The sequence below is a fragment of the Microcaecilia unicolor genome, chromosome 5 (genome assembly GCF_901765095.1).
Source record: "Microcaecilia unicolor chromosome 5, aMicUni1.1, whole genome shotgun sequence".
NCBI lineage: Eukaryota > Metazoa > Chordata > Amphibia > Gymnophiona > Siphonopidae > Microcaecilia > Microcaecilia unicolor.
In genome coordinates, this window is record NC_044035.1 from 303,976,876 (window position 1) to 303,996,793 (window position 19,918).

General features: G+C 43.7%; 1 long non-coding RNA gene across 1 annotated transcript; it reads left to right on the top strand.

Moving 5' to 3' along the window:
- The first annotated feature begins 2,625 nt into the window (after positions 1-2,625).
- Positions 2,626-16,613, top strand: LOC115470830. Its single transcript, XR_003942244.1, has 3 exons — positions 2,626-2,711; positions 6,347-6,353; positions 16,602-16,613. It is a non-coding gene; the product is annotated as an uncharacterized LOC115470830 (long non-coding RNA).
- Positions 16,614-19,918: the final 3,305 nt, after the last annotated feature.

The window sequence follows — 19,918 nt, forward strand, 5'->3', positions numbered from 1 at the left end:
AAAAAGCTAGAAGAGATTTTCCCCATTTCCTTTCCACATGATGTATCTGGTGATGCAGTAAAAACAGTCCACTATGATACAAAGGTTTATGAAGAATTATTTCCAATAAACTGGAGAGAAGGAACAACAGAAGAAGATTGTGGGGGGTGAGAAAAAAAGGGTAGATAGAACAGCATTCCAGGTTAATGCGGCATCTTCTAAAGACATATTCAGGAAGGTTTGGGGAAAGGAATGGATTAATGGAGGGTTAGTGACAGGGTCAATATAAAGGAAATATTGTGAAGAATGTGTCAATTGGGATTTAGATTTTAAGGCAACAGAAATGGAGGCACTTACAAGAAAAAGATCAGTCCAAGGTAAAGCAACAGCAGACAGAGGCAATATGGAAAAGAAACTATTAGAAGTGGCAATGATTAAGTCAAGAGTATGACTAGCAGAGTGAGTAGAGACATGAACAAACTGGGACAAGTTAATGGCACTTAGAAAAGAAAGAAAAGCAGCCATACACAATAAAGATGCATTATCAATTTAAGTATTGAAATACCTACTATCAGAAGATTAAGATAGCGTACTGAGATATTGGCCAGAGTTTGCAACAGGGCATCCCGTTTGCCTTTTGTTGCAGATGGGGAAAGTAACAACAGCAGATAGTGAAAATGGAGCTGAGATACACAAAGCTAATAGCTCAGAGTAAGGGAAATCCAGAGATGAAAGTTTGTTTACTTAAAAGAAGAGGGTAGACATATTGCTACATCTCCTCCTTTCCAAGACACTCAACGATGATGGCAGGCCATAAAATTGGCAGGAAAGCTTTGATTTAGAAAGGATTCCTCACCATCTTTCAACAAGACATAGAACATCCAAGTGAGAAGAAAATAAGTCACAAATCTGATCAGTCTTTTTGCACAAAGATCTACAATTAAGTAATCCCAGGCTGAACTGAGGTGGGGCAGAGGAGAGAGAAATGTGTATTGAACAGAGAGAAATCAGTGCTCTGGAAAGAGTTCAGGTGGCTAAAAAATGGGTGGTATAGGGAAAGTATTTCCAGGGGTTTGATAATTTAGATGAGTGGAGTCAGAAGGGGCCATTAAGAAATTAAGTAAACAAACAGTGACCCAATACAAGGAGAGTTGCAAAAGTTTAAAAAATAACGAGAAAAAGTTTGCCCCCGGAGTTCGCCCCAAGAAGCTCACCCAAGGAGCATGATCTGCTCCTTGGGCATGCTCCTTCAGCGCAAGACGCCACTGTCAGCTCGGTAAAATAGGTTTCTAGAAGGATCCACTTTATATGACTCTGGGCCAGAACTGTTGCTGTAATAGCTAGAGTAGAAAGGCAGAGGGGAGGAGAATAACATGAAAAAGAAAAAAAAGGTAGTCATGATGCCATAGTTGATGAGAGACTGATTCTGACTGAACTAGAAACCTGCAGAACCACAAAGAAAACTAATGGTGGAAAAGAATGGTTTCTGGAGCGTCTTCACTACTTTTATCACAGTATAAAAGAAAGGCTTAGTAAGGGGTGATTTTATAAAGCATAGTAGAGAAAAATAGCACATAGAGGAAAGGAATGAAGGGAGAAGCCCACCAAGTATGTTTTTGCACATGCTGTAACTACATACCAGCCCCGGCATATGGTATAAATGGCTAAAGAAACTCCTTAGATATTTTGGCAGCTTTATCCCTGGCAGTAGTACTGCAGGACTACTGCTAGGGGGCTTTCCAGCTCATTTTCGAAAGTGATCGCTGGCGATCTTCCCTCACAAATCGGGAGATCGCCAGCGATCTCCTGATCCCGGCCAAATCGGTATTATCGAAAGCCGATTTTGGCCGGCTTCAACTGCTGTTTTGTTGCGGCGCCAGCCAACCTTCAAGGGGGTAGTGAAGGCAGGATGAGGGGCAGGGCAGGGGCATGGGTACAAGATGGCCGGCTTTGCCTTATAATGGAAAAAAAGAGGCCAGTTCAAATGAGCATTTCGCCGGCCGGACTTGGTCCATTTATTTTTAGGACCAAGTCTGGAAAAAGTGCCCCAACTGACCAGATGACCACCGGAGGGAAGCGGGGATCACCTCTCCTTACTCCCCCAACCCAACCCTCTCCCACCCCCCTAAAAAAAACTAAAACTTTTTTTGCCAGCCTGAATGCAAGCATGAAATGTCATACCCAGCTCCTTGACAGCAGTATGCAGGTCCCTGGAGCAGTTTTTAGTGGGCGCAGTGCACTTCAGGCAGGTGGACCCAGGCCCATCCCCCCCTACCTGTTCTACTTGTGATGGTTAATGTAGAGCCCTAAAAAAAACCCCAAAACCCACTGTACCCACATGTAGGTGCCCCCCTTCACCCCGTAGGGCTATGGTAATGGTGTATAGTTGTGGTGAGTGGGTTTTGGGGGGCTCAGCACACAAGGCAAGGGTGCTATGCACCTGGAAGCTTTTTTTTTTTAAGTGCCCCCTAGGGTGCCCGGTTGGTGTCCTGGCATGTGAGGGGGGCCAGTGTACTACAAATGCTGGCTCTTCTCATGTCCAAATGCCTTGCATTTTGCCGGGTTTCAGATGGCCAGGCCCGGTTTCCATTATGGCTGAGAAACGAAGCTGGCCATCTCATATAAACCCGGTGATCCTGCTCTAAGCCCGGCGAGCGATTTGGCCGGCGCCAAGCATATTTGAAAAATACACTTGGCTCCACCCGCTTACGGTGCCAGCCCCGAAGATGGCCGTTCAATTATGCCCCTAGCTAGAGAAGAATTGCCAGGGATCACTTCTTCCCTCCACCACTCCACCAGCTATCAGGGAGATCCTCAACAGGTACAGGAAGGGAACTCAAGTATATGTGTGTGTGTGGGGGGGGGGGGGCTATGACAAGGTCATGAGGGGATCAAGGAGATGTTGAATATATGGCAAAGAGATCATAAGCGGTGGCCTTCTTATACAGCCATTTAAAAGGTAGTGAAACCAACTTGGGACCTATTTTCTTTGCTGTGGCCAGGAACTTGTAATGCTCCTTGGTGTAAATCACTGCCTTAGGGTTCTGAGTATTACAGGTTAGTGACTTGAATTCAAGAGAACTTGAGACAAGGTCATAGGATCTCTAAGGGAGTGATAGGGAGAGTAAATGGCATGGATCGGCAGACTGGATAGACCATATGATCTTTATCTGTCTATATTTTTCTCTGTTTCTATGGAAATTAGCATGTGGCCATTAAAAGGGGTCATTTTATCGCCATGCTAAAAGTGGCCTTAGTGTGTGGGAAGAACCGGCTCTGGGGATAGTGCTGGTCACTTTTTAGCACAGTTTAGTAAAAGGACCCCTGTGTAAGATACGTGCATATTTACAGAATAGCAGTTAGGTGGAACTGTAACATTTACACTCATATATGCACACATACATGTATAAATGTCATTATTCCAAACATTTATGTATATAAGAAACATACAACTGTTAGCACTGATATTATTGAATTGCGCCTTAAATGCACATTATACCACAGTTTAGTAGTGATCCCTTATAGTAAGCTCTAGATAAGTAGAACACAAAGTATGGGTACCAGTATATTTGGTACAAGCTTACAAATCCCTGATTTCCATATGACATTCCTAAATTTGCATGTGTGACCTGTAAATAAGTTGTACCTGCACAGGGTTTTGACTGTACATGATAAATGTACTGCCTAGTCCTTTTTTATTATAGAAAACTCTGCTTACAATGATCATTTTCAAATCTTAACATGGATCAGGCTGGGGATTATTCAGTTGGTATCTAAAGCCAAACTGGGGAAGAATCTGTTTCTCTGTCTGAAATGGAGTAAGGGTTGGGGTAATAGACAAAACTCGATTTAATCAATTATTTTGCTATTCTTTTATTTGTTGTAGAAGACACTCCAGTACATATAGATAAGAAGCACCAAGAAATCATGCTTGCTTTCTTTGTAAGAAATGTTTAAATGCACTCGCTATAAATAAAACCTTGAATTATCATTTCTTGTACCAGTTTAACTCCTACCACAGTGCACTGTACATTTTCATGATCATGCACTGTGCAATCAGAAGCATGAAAATAAAAGCTGCATAACACTTCTGTGTCTTATCAGGAAATTCCATGGGTTCTGCAAATTAAACTCACAGGAAAAAAATTGCTAAAAAAAAAAGAATGAATAAATGAATGCAGTCTATTGTTTCTAAGTAGAGCATGCAACCTGTTCATTATAAAATGTCACATCAGGAATAACATTACTAGTTTATATGCTGATCAGTTTTCCTCACCAAAACAAAATAGTGCCCCTTTACCTAGTTTTTCTCCAAATGAACACTTAGATATGAGGATCACATTGTAATTGTGCATTGTTTTGATACAGTTATCAAAATACTTGTTCTGTTCTAGATAATTTTAACAAATGGAACTCTGTGCAACATTTAAAGAGGCACAACACAGTTTTGCACCACTGCCAATTGATAGTGATTAAACAGGGCTGGTTCAAGGGATAATGGTGCCCTGAGCCCCCCCTCCCCCCGCAGGTTCAACATCTTTCCCTCCCTTGGGCTGGCATCTCTCCCCCTCCTCTATCCCCCTCCCCATGGGTCTGGAACTGCTCCATCACCTCTCTCACTCCCCTGTGGTCCTGCAAAGTTTACATCAGTTTGCAGCAGCAGCATGACAGGCTACTCTCAGTCAGTCCCTGGGTCATCATTCTGCCATGTCCTGACCACACAAAATTGCATCAGAGGAGGCAGCAGTGGCGTTCCTAGGGTGGCTGACACCCGGGGCGGATCGCCGATGCGCACCCCCCCCCCCCCCCGGGTGCAGCACCCCCCCTGGTGCAGCACCACCCCCCACCCCCGGCGAAAGGCCACTTCCCCTCCGTGAAAGGACACCCCCCCCCGGTGAAAGGACACCCCCCGGGTGCATTTTTACCTGCTGGGGGGGGGGGGGGGTGCCGTGCGCCTGTCTGCTTCGCTCGTTCCATGCTCCCTCTGTCCCGGAACAGGAAATAACCTGTTCCGGGGCAGAGGGAGCATGGAACGAGAGGAGCAGACAGGCGTGCGGCACCCCCCCAGCGGCGTGCACCCGGGGAGGACCGCAACCACCGCTCCCCCCTAGGAACGCCACTGGGAGGCAGTATGCAGCAAAGGGAAGATCCAGGGACTGGCCAAAGGCAGCCTATCATGTTAATGCTGCTGCTGCTGGTGATTGATGTAATCTTTTTCAGGTATGTGGGGGAATGAGAGAGGTCAGGGAGAAGTGCCAGACTGGGGGTGGGGGGGTGGGGTAGACAGAGAAGGGGAGAGAATGGACCATGCGAAGTAGGGGGAAGAAAGGGATTAACCTGTAGATCAGGTGAGGTCAGAGGTTTGGTATTTTGGTGCCCTTAATTGCCACCACCCTAGACCAGAGCCTCACCTGGTCCAATGGTTAAGCAGGAAGCTGCTGATTACAGTTTAATGAAGAAGCTAGTGTTAGGTCTGCTGGGAAACAGTGATCATAACATCATCAAATTTGAGTTAATATCTGGAGTGAAGTTGCAAAAGAAATCTATTGTACTCTGAAGAGTAAATGTGTGTAACACACAAACAAAATTCACATCTTTATAAAGAGTTATGTATGCTACATACTATTTGAGATATATAAAAAAAATACGTATTAAAAAACAACATACCTGGAAATCATAGCCTTCCTACTTGTCAACAGGTATTTATACAAATTTGCAGACTGCAGTCTATTGTACAAAGCACAAAAGTAACAACAACTTTCCACAAAATATTGAAATATTATCATAGTTGTTTACGTGAGCATGCTGTAGAATATGATTATAACACTATGGGGCTCATTTTCAAAGCACTTAGACTTAAAAAGTTCCATACATTACTATGGGGCTCATTTTTGAAAGAAAAAAACAGCTAAAAAGTGGCATAAAGCAGCATGTGGATATTTTTCTTTCTAAAACATCCAAATCAGCATTTTCAAAACCCATTTTTCAGACATTTTTCTATGCTGTTTGTCTGCAGTACATTCAAATCTCAAGGGGACATGGTGGGGTGTGTTAAGGGCAGTATTTGGGTATTCCTAAGTCCTGGACATTTTTCAGCCATAAAGGAACAAAACAAAAACATCCAGGATTTAATCAAAGACATTTTGAACTACACCTGTTTTAAAAACGACTAAACCACAAAAAAAACCCCCTCAAATGACCAGGTTTCAGAAGTAGCCTAGTGGTCAGTACAGTGCACTTTGGAGAAGGGGACTCAGGCCCATATCCCATTCCAATTGTTACACTTGCGGTGGAATGTGTCAGCCATCCAAAACTCACCAAAAACCTACTGTACCAACAAATATAGATGACCCCATTCACCCATAAGGGCTATTGTAGTGGTTTGCAGGTGGGGGTGGTGAGTTTTGGAGGGCTCAGCAGACAAAATAAGGGAGCAAAAGTGAGATGTGTAACTGGGAGCTTTTATATGAAGTCAACAGCAGTGACCCCTTAGAGTCATTCATTGCTCTCCTAGGATATATGTATTTGCCAGACTACTAAGAATGTTGGCTCCTCCTACATCCCAATGGCTTGATTTTATTGTTTTGCACTTGGGTGTTTTTTTTTTCTGAAAATGGACCAAAAAGATAAACGCACAGAAAACAAAAACATTTAGCATGTGGCCATTAAAAAGAAAATAAGATTGATGTTTTGCTGATTTGAAAATGGCTATCCAGCTTATAATCGAAAGTGATCGACGGCCATCTTCCGACACAAATCGGGAGATGGACGGCAATTTCCTAAAAGCAGCGAAATCGGTATAATCGAAAGCAGCATTTTGACAGCATCGCCGCTTTCCCGTCGCTTCGCCGGTGAAAGTTCAAGGGGGCGTGTCAGTAGATTAGCGAAGACGGGACATTGGCGGGCATGGGCGTGGCTACCAGATGGCTGGCTTTCGCCGATAATGGAAAAAAATGTGGCGTTAAGCAGTATTTCGCCGGGTTTACTTGGTCCTTTTATTTTCACGACCAAGCCTCAAAAAAGTGCCCCAACTGACCAGATGACCACTGGAGGGAATGGGGGATGACCTCCCCATACTCCCCCAGTGGTCACCAACCCCCTTCCATACTAAAAATATAAAATTAAAAACCTTTTTTGCCAGCCTCAAATGCCGTACCCACCTCCATGACAGCAGAATATGTTGTATCCTCCGACAGCCTTTCCTTGGTTGCGATGTGGCTCTCGGGTGAGTGTGACACCTTTTCTGTTAGGTGCCCTGCAGAGTCACAATAGCAATGCATTATGGTGGGTGTAGGGTACTGGGCTCTACTTCCATGGTGCTTTCCCCCCCCCCCTGCTAACTGGGTCAGAGTGTGCCCTGTTTTGTTTCCTGTTATAGTCCATGCGGTAGTGGCCATTTTTGTAAGCCAGTTTTAGTTCCCTTTCCTGTGTTACCCACGTTAGAGAACTTAGTTCTTACCTTGAATGGTGCTGAAAGAGGGCATTGTACACCATTGTGCCAGCTCTGACCTACTGCTAATCTTAGTACCAGGGGACTCTTTGCCAGTGGGGCACAACCTCTGATCTGCAGTTAACTGTGAGTAAACATGGTTATTTCAAGAAAGGACTTTTTCAGAGAGATTAGTCTTCAGGTGTGAATTGGTGTGCCAAAGTTATACAGCAGCAATAAGTCCTAGAGGCTGTATGCAGGTCCCTGGAGCAATTTTAGTGGGTGCAGTATATTTGTGGATAGTGGGTTTAGGGGGGTGTTGGGGGGCTCAGCTCCCAAAGTAAGGGAGCTATGCACGTTGGAGCTTTTCTGAAGTCCACCGCAGTGACCCCTAGGGTGGCTGGTTGGTGTCCTGGCATGTCAGGGGGGGCCAGTGCACTAAAAATGCTGGCTCCTCCCACGGCCAAATGCCTTGAATTTGGCCGGGGTTTGAGATGGCCGACATAACTTTCCATTATCGCTGAAAAACAAACCCGGCCATCTCAAACCCAGCGAACTACACGGCATTTGGCCGGGCTAAACCATATTATCTACAAAAAAGATGGCCGGCCATCTTTTTCGATAATACGGTTCCGGCCAGCTGTAGCGCCACCACCAACATAGATCGCCGACGATCTATTTGGCCGGCAACGTTCGATTATGCCCCTCCACATTTCCTATTTGTATTTGGGATGTTTAGTACAAAATGTCCAAAGTCTGACTTAGACATCATATCGAAAATGCTTTTCCATGCAACTTTGTAAGTCTAAGTGTTTTGAAAATAGGCCTCTTTGGCTGTTAAATAGGGGAATGATTTATCTTTTTCTCTGCAGGGTCAGCACATTAAGACTTATTTGTTAGGAATCTTGAAGATTACTGAAAGTGTGGCCTTGTAGGAGATACATTACAAGTTTATTGTGAGAATGTACATATCGCCTCATAGAGCCTTCAAGTCATCTCTGCGGACTGATGATGTATGTTTGAAATGTGCCGGTCCTCATGCTCACCTAAGCCACATGTTTTGGTCTTGTCCAGAGATTTTGAAGTTCTGGAGGCAGCTTTGTGCTCATGTCTCCCACCTTTGAAGCATTATGTGGTGCCCCTTTCCATGATTGCTGTTTTGACTTATTCACCTTGTTGACAGTATCACCCAAGGGCTTTTGCTTTTTCTTGAAATGCTCAGTTTTAATGGTGAAGAAATCCATTTTGCAGTGTTGGATTGTCCCAGAAACTCCCATCTTGTTAAAGTGGTTTTTATATCACCATCTCCAAGGGCATCAGTAGGCCAAGGTGGTGCATTACTTGCAGCTGCACCTGGAACATTAGCATTTAATGGAGGGGATAGATTGGGGGGAGGGGGACATGTTCCTCTTCTGAATCACTACTTATTATAATCAGTGCCTAACCATGAACCTGCTCCCTCAGAGATTGAACCGCAGGCATGAGAGGCTGGAGTGGTTGAGATAGGAGCTCCATGTGAAGAAGAGGGCACAAAGGGAGCAGGTGCAATGCCAGGAAGCTCCCCAACTACAGGTGCTGAGTCTCTTTCCTTCTGACCCCCTCCATCATTTCTGTCCCTTCTTCCAGGAGCTACATCATTTCTTTCTCTCCTTCCTTTTCCTCCTCTCTATCCTCTTCTGTCTCCTCCTTCTCCTCTCCTTTTCCTTCTTCCTCCTCATCCTCTTCCCCTATGTCCTCTCTTATCTTCTTTCCTTCTTCCCCTTCCACTTCTTTCTTTGGTGGTTGGGCCTGATGGGCTGGGACTAGAACTGTGGCAGAAGGTCCATTTGTATGTTTGGCTGTGGAAATACACACCAAGGCAGGTAATTCCCTCTTTATATATATGTATTAGGTAGCAAGGGGGCACATATGACATTTTATCCATGGCAAGGAGTGGGTCATAGTGGGATTTCCATCCATCACAGGGATATGGGTACTAAGGAAACATTGTCTAACATGTTCCATGTAATTTGCACTGCTTGTTCAGCACCACAAATAGAGGGTGTGCATGGGGTTTACACACATGATGTGGGCAATAGGCTGCCAGGACATGAGGAGATGATGTCTATGGTATGGGGATAGGGTATATCACTTACATAGACATTAGGGCCACACATCCAGGAATTGGGTCACCATAGTTTACATGGTGTCTTCTCGGTTGGGGGCCTTCTGTGACACAGGGAGCCCTGAACACTTTGGATAAGGTGCCACATCTCAGATAGGCCATATGCCTGTCCCAATATCTCTAGCACCTGAATTATAACATATGTGTTTCAATGACTGTAGTGGGGGACCTTATAGAGTCCATTGGAACTGACCTGCTTCTGTCAAGCTGCTCCTGGACCCTGCAAAGGACTTCAGGTCTGTGCTTCTACAGGTATCTGGCCCTCTTGCTCTTTGACCTGTATGCAGCAGCAGGGAAAGGGGATTAGAAGGATGCAGTGACATATCACCTCTGATGCCTAGGAAGCTGTAGTGTGGTATTGTTGTCAACTATGTTTGGAAGGTTGTGGTTACAGGGAGATGACAAACATCCAGGCTCCACTCCCTGGTTCCCTGAGGCCATAGATGTGATGGACATATATGTGTGAATATGTGCCTGGGTTAATTTTGTGGTGGCATAGTGTAATGGTTGGAGCAGCAGACAACATGGAGGATCCAGGTTTGATTCCCATAGTGGCAATGTGAGGCCTTAAGACAATCACACAATCCTCATATTCACTGGTGATAACTTGAGATTATGATCCCATTGGTGACAGAGACATTTTTTGACTGTACCTGTCACAGAGTGCACATTACTGCCCTTTACATACTATGCTTAGGTGCACTGTAGATGTGTGACTCTTTGTTTCCTCAGCTGCTGTGCTAGTATTTTTGGTGTTCACTTATGCAGCACAGGTTTTGCTGACGTATGATTTCCTGCAACATTCCTCCTGTTCTACCCTGTGATAGCACTCACTTCTCTGTGGATGGCAGCACTGTTTAATCTTGTCCTCAGCCTCTGCCAGGCCCTCCTCATCTGTGGCCAGTCTGCAGAAACAGCTTTCTCAGCTGTGGTAGAAACAGCCTGTCCAACAGGAGGGTATCAGCCAGGGGGTATGCTGGTAAATTTTTAACAACAGGCTCTTTCTCCGGACGTAGCCAGCTCTGCAGTTGGAAGGCCCAGGGGTGGCCGGGGGAGCAACACTTGCCTCTCTCTCCTCCCTCCCTTCATGCGGGCACGCTAGGCATACCTTTGCTGGCAGCCAATAAATGGTGTAATGTTTCCGCATCTGTGATTCCAATGCATATATTGTGTAACTACACGTACTTTTGTGGCAGGAACAGTGCACAACATTTTATGTTAGGGGGTGCCTCGCCACCACGTGTTGCTCACAGATTTGCAGAATGCTGGGTGCGAATTCTGCAAATGCCACTGAAAGGTGCACAATCTTTATGGCATACTGGGATACATTTCAGTGAGCTTTCTATAGGCACACTGTCGGTAGAGCTGCCTTTTTTTTTTTATAAGTAGAACCTGAAGAAAAGGTAGGGCATGATAAAGACATTTAAACACCTCCAAGGTAGAAGTGCAGAGAAGTACGGTATTTTTTTCAATGGAAAGAAATATATGAAATGAAGGGGATCAAAAACAAGAGTGGTGGAGGCATGGAACAGCCTCTCACTGGAGGTGGTAACAGATATAGGCTACTGACTAACAGAGAAGATAACAGCTTGCAGAAATCATATTAATTTTTATATTGTTTTCTATCTTGCCTGTTCTTTATTTACAACTGTTTCAGTTCAAATCATAATTTAAATAGGGTTTTATATGTAGCTCAAGAGCTAAAAGGCTAGATCCATTAATTAAAAAACAAAAACCTCAATACACCCAACAATGCTAGTCTTTTTTCCATGGAAACAGAGAGACATAGGATGATGGCAGAAAAAGGTCATACAGTTCATCAAGTCTGTCCATCCACAATCCCTATCCTCTGATAGTCTATGCCCTCTATTACACAGTAGGACTACATAAACAAGATAGAACAGGAAATAGGAGGATATTTTTTCAGCTGGGCTTTTTCAAAGAAGTGTTACCAGATATGGGTTTAAACTTAACTTTATGCCAGGTATCCTGAAATACATATACCTCTGGATTCTCTATATGGAGCATTGCCAAGATGTGCACATACCTTAATTGGTTAATGAGCAATAATTGCACACTAGTAACCAAATATTGATGTTAAGTGGTACCAACTGGGATTTTTGTGCACATCTGGTTGCACGCAACTCTATAACTCCAGGCGTACAAATCCCATAGCACACAACTCAAAAGGGGGTGTGGCCTTGGGAGGGACATGGACCCATTATACAATTGCATTTAGCATTGATCTTTTTCTGGCACCCATTTTTGAGCACATTTATAGAATCCGGACCATAGAGTATGTTTGGTATTAAGCATGTCCACAGTTCAGCGTATCTCCCTCAAATAGAGGTCCTAGAAGAAAGCTTCAACCAAACCATTAAAAATATATTGAGGAAATATTTGAAAGTACGCAGTAGAGATTGGGATCAATTGCTCCCTGTTGTGTTCTATGCAGCAATAGAGAAGCACCACAGATATCTTGGAGGATATCTCCTTTAGAATTATTGTTCAGGAGGCACTCTAGAGTCCTGTTGGATGGTCCTAAGAAACATGGTGAAACTTTAGTCCTATTTCTATAGATGTGCTACTTTACCTATCAGGTCTAAAGAAACATACTAGACAGGTTACAAAGCTAGAAAGCACTTAACCAACCAGATAGTAAATCTATTACAATAAGAATGCCAATCAGTGAACTTTTAAAGAAGGGGATAAAGTATTTGTATTTCTACCGTCCTATCCTCATAAATTCCTGATCTGTTGGAACAGATTCCCAGATCATAACCTTCTAAAGCTCAACATCCACTCCCCCTGATCATCACCCCCTCAAGAGATCCCCAATCATAATTCTTCCTAGAGATCCAATAGTAACATAGTAACATAGTAGATGACGGCAGAAAAAGACCTGCATGGTCCATCCAGTCTGCCCAACAAGATAAACTCATATGTGTATACCTTACCTTGATTTGTACCTGCCTTTTTCAGGGCACAGACCGTACAAGTCTAACCAGCAGTATTTCCCGCCTCCCAACCACCAGTCCTGCCTCCCATCACTGGCTCTGGCACGGACCGTATAAGTCTGCCCTCCACTATCCTCGCCTCCCAACCACCAACCTCTCTTCCCCCACCTGCTCCGCTACTATGATATCAGATATTAATGTGAGTAAACTGAAAATAGATTCCATGGAAAACCTACTGAGAAGTATTAATTTAAGATTATTAAACTTTCCAACTGGTCAGAATATTTCATCGAAAGAAATGTTTCAAAGATACTGTTTGGATGTTTTGAAGCTTGCTTCTGGAACTATACCACCTGTTTATAAAGAGTTATTTTCTTCCTTCAATGAGAAGGTGACAAAATGCGGGCAGGTTAGTAGGTTTAATACCAGACTCTTTGGAACCGACAGGTGGAGTTACTACAGACATTTACTGGCCAGTCAGCCATTCCACTAATAACCCCCTGCAAGCAGAAGCACCCATTCAGCAATCCTCAAAACCTTCCCATCTCTGACCCCCTCAAACCCTTTCGGACTTACCCAAGGGTATCTTTGGTACTCTAGTGTATGCAGTGGGGGTAATCCCTCTCCACTCTTACCCCATAGACCCTGACAGGTATGATTCTTAGAGGTAGTCTTGTGATACTACCGCTAGGGGTTAATCTGCCATATAAAGGCAATTTTTCTTGAAATGGCATGAAGTGCAGTTGTGCTATCAGCATCTTTGATAGCTAGTATGTGGTAACACACGTGTGCTAGCTGTCAGAGTCATACCTTATCTCTGCCCATAAGCTACCCTGGTAGCACAACTTATGCTAAGCAGCTAGCATAGGATTTTTATTGTACTGATTAGTTTTAGTGTGTGATAGACTTTATCACATGTTCACACTAACAGTTACTGCATGTTAACACCTTTGCTAACTAATTTGTGTCACTTAGTAAGGATAGCATGTTATGTATGTTCCTGAATAATTTCACAGTAACTGGGAATAACTAGCTGATTGAGTTATGCTGGGCAGTAAGGGGTAGGAAGATATAAGAGGAAGAGGGGCTCACCTTAATTTACAAAATTTATATTTTAGTTATGAATACCATTTTCAGTGATTACTATTTTTACATGTTTCTTCTACACTTGTCTTGGTAAGATTTCTTGTTTCTAGCTAAAAATTCTAATATATTGCACTGACTCAACTGCATTGTATTAACAAATCATAGGAGCCACTGTAATCAATATATGGAAACAAACACAAAGCTGGATTTAAAAAAAAACAAAACAAAAAAAACAAAGGCAGTAGCAGTATGCTGATGTGTTCTTTATTGAAGATAGGATCAATCACTAGATGTAACAATTGGTGATTTTGAATGATTTTTGCATCTATTGATTGGTCTTATCTTCAATAAAGAACACAATACCAATACCACTATCATGATCTGGGGTGAGCCCTTGAGCCACAGCCAAGTTGAGCTACTTAGCCAAAACCAGCCCTGACTGGTGGTGGGTGAGACACCTGGGCAAGGATGGACTGAAGACAAGGCTGGAACTTATAGACAGGACTAGAACAAGGCTGGAACATGGACAGGGCTAGAACAAGACACAGGTAGGAACAGGAAGAAAACTGCACCAAAGCTGCAACACACACTAAACAACTCTCAGAGACCTGTTGGCACTGGTGAGGAGTCAGGAACTTCCTTATATACTACCTGACAGGAAGTGATGACATCAGTCAGTGCCCTCTTACAGAGCTATAAAGGAAGTGCTGGGTTTCCAGGAAGTAAACAGATTTTACTTGGCATGGAATGCTACTGGAGACCACAAAACAGATGAGGGGCATGACAGCCACAATACCATGACTTCAGATTTTTTAAATCCAAGTTGGTAATTTTCTGTTATTTATTGTTGGATTTGTACCTCTTTTGTTTTTAGACTGATCAAGATATTGAATACAGAGGGCATCCTTTTCCTTTTCTGACCTAATTTGCAACTTTCTTTAAATTAGTACCTTATTTTCTTACTCCCATTAATCTTATTTACCTATATGTTCCATCTTTGCTTAAAACCTATGCTGTCTACCAAAATGTTTTACTGTCTATTGTGCTGACATTGTAATGTAGCATACTATCAGGCTTATTTTCGAAAGAGAAGGATGCCCATTTTTCGACACAATTTGGAAAATGGGCGTCCTTCTCCCAGGGTCGCCCAAATCGACATAATTAAAAGCCGATTTTGGGTGTCCCCAACTGCCTTCCGTCGCGGGGACGACCAAAGTTCCTGGGGGCGTGTCGGAGGCATAGCGAAGGCGGGACTTGGGTGTGCCTAACACATGGGCGTCCTCGACACATAATCGAAAAAAACAGCATCCCTGACAAGCACTTGGACGACTTTACTTGGTCCTTTTTTTGTTACGACCAAGCCACAAAAAGGTGCCCAAACTGACCAGATGACCACCGGAGGGAATCGGGGATGACCTCCCCTTACCCCCCCCCAGTGGTCACTAACCCCCTCCCACCCTCAAAAAAATACTTTAAAAATATTTTTTGCTAGCCTCTATGCCAGCATCAAATGTCATACTCAGGTCCATCGCAGCAGTATGCAGGTCCCTGAAGCAGGTGTGCAGTGCACTTCAGACAGGCAGACCCAGGCCCACCCCCCCTACCTGTTACACTTGTGGTGGTAAATATGAGCTCTCCAAAACCCACCAGAAACCCACTGAACCCACATCTAGGTGCCCTCTTCACCCATAAGGGCTATGGTAGTGGTGTACAATTGTGGATAGTGGGTTTTGGGGGGCTCAGCACACACGGAAACGGAGCTTTGTACCTGGGAGCAATTTCTGAAGTCCACTACAGTGCCCCCTAGGGTGCCCGGTTGGTGTCCTGGCATGTGAGGGGGACCTGTGCACTACGAATTCTGGCTCCTCCCATGACCAAAGGGCTTGGATTTGGTCGTTTCTGAGATGGGCATCCTCAGTTTCCATTATCGCCGAAAATCAGAAACGACCAAGTCTAAGGATGACCATCTCTAAGGTCGATCTAAATTTCCAGATTTAGGTGTCCCCAACCATATTATCGAAACAAAAGATGGACGTCCATCAGAAAAACTTGGGTGTCCCTTTCGATTATGCCCCTCTATGCCATACTATGTATAGTTTGAATATTTTTACTGCTATAATTGACTATTGCTTATGTTAGACTTATTCTTGCTGTACACTGAATTCCTTCCAAAAGGTGGTAAATAAATCCTAATAAATACCCCCCCTCCCCATTTACTAAGCTGTGCTAGTGGCTGCTGTGCGCTAATGCTGACACACGATTGGTGTACGCCGATTCCAGAACTACCATAGAATGACAGTCTTTCCCACAGTAGTGCCTTTTAGCATGCGGTAAGCACATGTTAGTGCTTACCGCAGCTTAGTAAAAGGGCCCCATAGGTAAAAAACAAAGTTTAACTAAGAGACTAACACAAAAATAATGCAATGTAAAATCAACATGCCTTTATAGGCTTTCTTTATAAGCTGAAATTGGGAAATCCTACTGGGGAGTCAAACAAAATCAGCAATACTTAGCAAATGCTTGCATAAAGAACCAATCAGTCAATATTCCAATGCTGCAATCAGCATGTTATTTTCTAAATGCTGACCATGCAGTGGTCAGAATTTGTTTTAAATACTGGTCAACATGATTAAGTTATATCAGAATATTCAACACCAATACATGGGTATGAGGCATTGCTGAATATCTGGGTATAATAGACAGAGCTATGAATATGTGGGTAACAAACCAGCTCATTTGCAAAAGTGATCGCCGGCCATCTTCCGACACAAATCGGGAGATGGCCGGTGATCTCCTGAACCCGGAAAAATCGGTATTATCGAAAGCCAATTTTGGCCGGGTTCAACTGCTTTCCGTCACAGAGCCGGTGAAACATCAAGGGGGCGAGTCGATAGGGTAGTGAAGGCAGGATGGAGGTAGGACGGGGGCGTGCTCACGAGATGGCCGGCTTTGCCTGATAATGGAAAAAAAAAGCAGGCTTGACGAGTATTTCACTGGCTTTACTTGGTCCCTTTTTTCTCACGATCAAGCTTCAAAAAGGAGCCCGAACTGACCAAATGACCACCGGAGGGAATCGGGGATCACCTCCCCTTACTCCCCCAGTGGTCACCAATTCCCTCCCACATACAAAAAAAAACTTTTTTGCCAGCCTGTATGCCAGCCTCAAATGTCATACCCAGCTCCCTGATAGCAGTATGCAAGTCCCTGGAGCAGTTTTTAGTGGGTGCAGTGCACTTCAGACAGGTGGACCCAGGCCCATCCCCCCCCCCTACCTGTTCCACTTGTGGTGGTAAATGGGAGCCTTCCAAAAATTCACCCAAAACCCACTGTACCTACATGTAGGTGCCCCCCTTCACCCCTTAAGGCTATGGTAATGGTATAGAGTTGTGAGGAGTCAGTTTGGGGGGGATTTGGGGGGCTAAATAACCAAGGGAAGGGAGCTATGCACCTGGGAGCTATTTTTAATTTTTTAAAAAAATTTTTGAAGTGCCCCCTAGGGTGCCCGGTTGGTGTCCTGGCATGTGAGGGGGGCCAGTGCACTACAAATGCTGGCTCCTTCTACGACCAAATGCCTTGGATTTCGTTGGGTTTGAGATCGCCAGCATTTTTTTCCATTATGGCCAAAAAACAATGCCAGCCATCTCAAACCCGGCGAAGTCTGACATTTGGCCAGGCCCAACCGTATTAGCGAAGAAAAAGATGGCCGACCATCTTTTTCAAAAATATAGTTGGCTCCGCCCGCTTGCAGCGCCGGAGATGGCCACCCCTAGAGATGGCCGGCGCCTTTCGATTATGCCCCTCTATGATACTCAGTGCCATTAGCCAGATAGCCACACAGATAATTTAGGGCAGTCTCTTTGGGAACAGAGGGGGGCCAGAGAGTTGAAAGATTGGATGTTTAATGTGATAATGTTGGATAAGTTGTGGCATTGAATGAAAACATTAAAACTCTACTCAGTTAGATCCTGGCCCTGTTATACTGTTTAAAGGTTGCTCTAATTGAATGTAGTTATTTGGATACTAGTGCTGAATATCATTGGTCTCTGGGTAACTTCTGGCTCTGCCCTGGCACTATCCGGATAGTGGCAGGGCAGTCTGCGGAGAATTTCAGTGGAACTATTCAGATATTGCCCCTGAGAATCGAGGTACGGCAACAATCAGTGCTATTTATCTGGGTAGAAGTGTTTTCTACCCTGATAAGTAGATTTGAACATTGGATCAAATATATGTATCCAGTTGTGTTTCCTGGATAGCAAGTGGTGCTGAACTTAAGGAGAAAAGAGTGACCAGTGATGATTCTACAGATGTTTGTGATATGCAGCTGCTATCATCCATATAGCTATTTATTTTTATTTAGGCTAGCCTTTTAGGAAAGCTGTTGAATATCACTGATTGTTAATAGAGTTAGACGGAATGTCCACATTTTGCCCTATCTGGATAGCGCTGAAGCAGTCTAAAAGTGTTCAGTGGCACTATATAGATAGTACTGCTGAATATTAATAGATAGGGCACTTATCCATATATCAGCAGTCACCATATGGAAAAGTGCTTTTGAATATTAGGCTGCAAGTTTTTAGACCCCTTTTGAACTTTGGGCTACAGTTCATAATTTGTGCTAATAAAAACAAGACACATTATTTGCCAAATATCATGTGCTAATTTACAAAAAAAAAAAAAAAAGCTGTGCAGGTTTTTGGCTTGTTTCTTTTTTTGTGCAACACACAATAATGGTGACCTCACTTCAGGGCTGGTGAAAAGACAACCCAGGACAAGCTTTCATTTTGGGCATGGAGTTTCAGTGAGTCATCCCATTTGCCGCTGTTGGTATCTGGGACTTTAAAGCCTTCCAGCTCCCATAGGATTGGGTTATGTGCCAGCTGGGTGGTTCCTACCTACCTGATAATGTCACTTTTAGGTCAGCTGCAGTGTGACCTTAATCCTCCATACATATTTGTTTAGGGATACAATTTTTATAATGTTATATTAATTTTTTGTCTATCTGGAAAAGCATGCAATATGGTACTGACCTAGAACAGCTGTCTCATGGTGACACAACCCAATTCCCTTGATTTCAGACTCTCGAGCTGATCTCCCAAGAGGAGACGCTACCAAAAGAAGAAGACCCAGAACCCTAATTCTCTATCTACTCCTTTGACAAACTCGAGAACATAGCAGTAGCTTTGGTTTTCTAATGGTCTGTCCTGTTTTTAAAATTGAGCCCATGACCCCTGTAGTAGCATGATAAGACTAAAACTAGGAAGTTGCAGGCACTATTTGAATCTGGAAAGCACTAGAATGGGAGCAGAGGAAAACTGCTCCTGTCCTGGACCATTAGAGTACTAGGGAGACTCTGGAGTAAGTTCCAGGGGTTCTGGAGTGGGAGAGGATCATGATATTGGAGAGTTTGCTTTTGTAGGATCTGCATTGTGGAGGACTGGATCAGGGATCTGCTCTGAAGGTGAGCTTTGGATCCGAGGAGTCTGGTCTGGGGAAATAGAATCAGGGGACTGATCAATGAGATCAGATCTGGACACTGATTAGTTGAAGAGAGGTGAACATAGATCTTGGCTGCACTACGAGGTAGCTGGTAGCATGGCTGCACTTAACACCACCTCTTGAGGTGGCTGAGTTACCTCTAGATGTAATTTTGAGGCAGCAGGCAGGAAAAAGATTATTCCAAGAGGATCTCAGAAATAAGCAGGAGAGTAAGGGGAGTAAGGAAAAGCTGTAGACAGGTTGTCTTTAGATGACATTAAAGGATCAAGTGAATATCCTCCTCTATGGAAGACACTGAACCAGGAAATTTCACTTGCTGTTTTCTAAAGTGGACAACCTTTTTTTTTTTTCATTACCTGTTATCCTTTCCTTCTCTTTTTCAGTTTCAGCTAACATAATTTGAAAGCTTGATACAGTGAGCATTAAGGCAAATAGCTAGGAAGAGTAGACTATCATCACATTACGCTTTGATGTTTGTGCAATTTTTAGATAATTTAAATTTGTTATAATGCATATACAGTAATTGGATTGGCATTTGCAATACAAATTAAAGACATTCTAAAACCTCAGATAGATGGCATTTTGCAAGCCTAAAAAGAGAGGCTGTGCTGTGATTTGACTAAACTAAGTCACATGAGCAAAAATATTTTCAACTGTTGCCTGAGCAACACAGCTTTTCAGTCAATAGACACAGTTTCCCAGTAATTAGACCCAGCTTCACAATAGAATCAAGTCTATTGACTGCTGTCATAACAAATTATTCAACCAGCCATCTGCAGCTCTGCATTCTAAATAATTATAAGCCTT